A 4,492-nucleotide genomic window follows, 5' to 3' on the forward strand; every position below is an offset into this window, starting at 1 on the left:
TAATATTAGGTTGTATAAATGATAGATTAGTCATAGCATATATCATGCCCCAAATATATCGTAATAAAAGAATTATTAAGAAGGTGCTGAATAATACAAAATATAAATATGAAATTTCTTTTTCTTTTTCTTTTCTTTTTTTAACGTGAATTTGGCCACAAGATCAATCGCATCATGCAAGGTTACGTTGCAAAACTGGTGACCGGTCACCAAATGCTTGTAGTAAATCCATCGACGTAATCCAAAGAAAGCAAGGTTGATAGCAATGGGCAATTGGGCATTGATAGATATCTCTACTATTCATTATTAGCTTCTTAAAAGAGAGAATCAGAGAAACGTGCCCCATCTAAGACCATTAAACCAAATTACTTTAACACCGTATCTCAAGATACGTGACATTTCATACTGAAACGACTAGGCCATTTTCTATCAAATATGAGCTGTGTGTCCTTTTTGAAATACCACCTTTAATCTCCACACACACACGTACACAAAAAGAATGAGCTGTTTCATAATAAATTATATAGAGGGATTGGTATGGACCAATGTCATTAAATTCAAAATAAATTGTTTCAAATAAAATACCATTATTACTTAATGGCCTTACACCTATTAAGCTATTATTATTATTAGTCAAAGAAGAGAAATCCTATAAGATGAACAATGAATTTAAATTCCATTTTGGAAAATTCTAAAAAGAATCCCATGAAAGAGGAGAAAGTTTTTCTTGTTTGGAAGAATTTGCTCTACTCTGTTACGTAACGAATTTATATTTTATCCATATATAAATTAGTCATGTAGTTACAATTAATACAAGTAAATTATGATTTTATCAATCACTATATAGTCAGTTTTAAGAATTTTTCATTGTGTTTTTATTTCCAGGAAAAAAATGATAGCTTTATATTTTGAATTTAAGATTTAGAGATTTTTTTTTTTTTTTTTTGGCTTTTTTGAGAATAAACAGCATAATTTTATTCCAAAAAAGTAACAAGTACTCAATACAATAGTAAGATAGCTGGTAGCATCTTAGGTCAACCATACTAAGACTGTACCAGCTACAAAGCTTTCTCTTCTCCTAATAAATAACACATTGACAATCTTACAAAAAAAAAAAAATTTGTATTTGTTGTGGTTAAAAGTTATAGATAGCTGTATATATATATTTGTTTTGATGTGCGTATACTTTTTGATGTGCCTATAGGGCCTAGGCATGTAAAGTGACATTTATAATATAAATTATGCAATATAATATGTTTCATACACATATTTAATAACTTATAAACTGGCATCGCTGTCACTCATGGACTGGACACCACATACAACATAGGACAACTTTCTGTGGCAAATTAAAAAGCAACCACAAGATTGCACAAGTCTGCCTATCCATCATGACCCTCATAAAATCAAAATCCTACAAGTAATAATTGGATATAGAGGCTAATCCTACTCCTAACTAATCTCCTACACTACTTAATTTAATGGTCACAAGCTCACAATGACATTTGAAATTTAATTCCCACTCTTCAGGGATTCAAAATGTGTCCTATTTCGTGTCAAGAAATGAGAAATCTATTGTAAAAGCAGGGTGGGCGGTAGATTAGATATCATTATTCATAGTCAAAAACGCGTAATCATAGTTCAACTGAAAACATCAAACTTTACGTTTCAAAATACTTCAAAATTAATTGAGTAGATCTTCTAAACTAGCATCATTATTTCCAAATTTAAAAGATGATGAATATGATACAACATCTGAAAATGCACGAGTGCTCAAAATAATGAACACGTAAAATGTATCTTTCAAGATTGCACAATTCACGACATAGCAGGTGTACCTACTATCATTTTTTGTTGTTGTTATTTGGTCACAAACATGATCTTTTTTTCTATGAATTAGAAATTGCAGTCAGGGTGGCAAACAACTCAGCATGTTGCATCATAAATGAACATAGGTTTATAAGATAATGTTAAACTAAATATGTTAATAAATGAATGGACTGAATTGTTTGTCATGCATGAACCATCTTTAAATTACTCTTTTTATTTTATTTTATTTTTTTTTGGGTTGGTGTGGAAGTAGAGATTGTGGAATAGAACACTTAACTAATCTCTCAAGTTTGGGCACTCCTTCCATTTCACACATTGAAATATTGAATTAGTAGTATCTCAAAAGTTTATAATAAGAGTTGAACTCATTTGACTTATCACATACATTTTTTTTTTTTTTATAGATTTATCACATAAAATTGAAAACCGTTAAACCAACTTTTTGAAGTTTGAATGGCCTTCTAATTTATTAATTATATTACTAAGTTATGATGGTAAATTAATAATTTTAGTATGCTTACGCATGAACGAAAGATTATTTCAAAGGGGTGGGGGGAGGCATGGCCCCCTAGTTTTTAAAAATTTTCCCCTCCATCTTGTAGTTTTCTATATATATAGAATTTACTAATCCCCCATTAAAAAATAAAATTCTAGTTTTGCCTTCGATTTGAAATTTCTCCTTTGTTGCAATGCTTCTTCATGAGAAGGTTCATGCTAAACTAAAATTATGTAGTAGGTGTCCATTTGCGTGCAAATTATTTTATGTTTGCGTTTTTAGTTGGATCCCACGATATTGTTCACAGTCCAGCCAAAAACGCACATAGTATCTGTTTGGATACACTTATTTTGCGTCCACGTCCACATTTCCTTCCTTTTTTTTTTTTTAGCAGCGTGTTTTGACTTTTCTTTTGTGAATAGTGCACCCATACACTGTTCACGGGTTCTACAAACTTCACTTTTCAGCAACTTTTTCATTAAAAATGGGTCCCACGGCACTATTCACACATTTAAAATTTATTTTGCTACAATATTTTCAATTTTTAGTTTTCAATTTCAGCAAAATAAGTTCTATCCAAACGGACCTATAATCATGCATTTCTAAGTCCCACAGCACTATTCACATCTTTTTAAATTATTTTGCTACAGTATTTTCAGCAATAAATTTTCAGTTTTCAGCAAAATAAGCAGTATCCAAATAGACTCTAGGTGTGTGTTTGCCTACAAATTAAAAAGTCAGCTTATTTTACTATTCAGTTTATTTTTGCTACTATTCATGGGCTCCATTTTACTTTTTAGTACTATTCATGGATCTCATTGTACTATTTCAGCTAATTTTTACCTTTGTCTACAGTACTTTCAGTAAAAAGTTTTCAGTTTCAGCAAAATAAGCAGATCTCAATCGGATATAAACAATCAATTTTAAAACTAATAATATGTTATCATGTATTTGATGAGTTTATTTCAATTAGGAGTGATTCTAATTAATAGTGGAGCCAAGATTTTGACTTTCAGGGGGAACATGTATATACAATTATACATATGTATATTATCAATATATATACACACACACATGTATGCACGCGCATATATATGTGTGTGTGTGTAGTAGTTGAGACCAATATACTACCGCACATCCTTGGTGCCATAGTCACTTCACATGTACAAGTGTTTGTAGGGTGTGAGAGGCAAGGGTCAGGGTTTAAATCTTTAGAAGGAAGACTCGCACACATATACATTTAGATTAGATTAGAGTAGAATTTCTATTTTGTAAAAAAAAAAAGGTAGCTGAGACCAATATAAAAGACGTAATAGTGAATTAATTATAATTATCATTTAAAATGAGTATTAAAAAGGAAAACATAAATAAATTTATAATATGAGATCTAAAGTGGGGACATCAAAAGGGCAAAAATGATTTTACTGCTCTTCACTCCTTAGCCTATTAAAAATTATTTTGCTACAGTATTTTCAGTTTTCAGTTTCAATAAAATAAATTCTATCCAAACAGACCTATAATCATGCATTTCTAAGTCCCATAACACTATTCACATCTTTTAAAATTATTTTGCTACAGCGTTTTTAGCAATAAATTTTCAGTTTTCAACAAAATAAGCAGTATCCAAACAGACACTAGGTGTGTGTTTGCCTACAAATTAAAAAGCCAATTTATTTTACTATTCAATTTATTTTTGCTACTATTCATGGGCCCTATTCCACTTTTTGGTACTATTCATAGGTTTCAGTGTACTATTTCAACTAATTTTTACATTTATCTACAATACTTTCAATAAAAAATTTTCAGTTTCAGCAAAATAAACAGATCTCAAACAGATATGAACAATCAATTTTAAAACTAATAATATGTTATCACATATTTGATGAGTTTATTTCAATTAGAAGTGATTCTAAACAATAGCGGAGCCAGGATTTTGACTTCCAGGGGGAACATGTATATACAATTATACATATGTATATTATAAAAAAAAAAAAATTATATATATATATACACATATACACACATGTATGCACGCGCATATATATGTGTGTGTGTGTGTGTGTGTGTAGTAGTTGAGACATTTAAACCCTGACCCTTGCCCCCACACCCTACAAACACTTGTACATGTGAAGTGACTATCGCACCAAGGATGTGGGTGGTATATTG

This window comes from Quercus suber, unplaced genomic scaffold (genome assembly GCF_002906115.3).
Source record: "Quercus suber isolate HL8 unplaced genomic scaffold, Cork oak 2.0 scaffold_721, whole genome shotgun sequence".
NCBI classification, from domain to species: Eukaryota; Viridiplantae; Streptophyta; class Magnoliopsida; order Fagales; family Fagaceae; genus Quercus; species Quercus suber.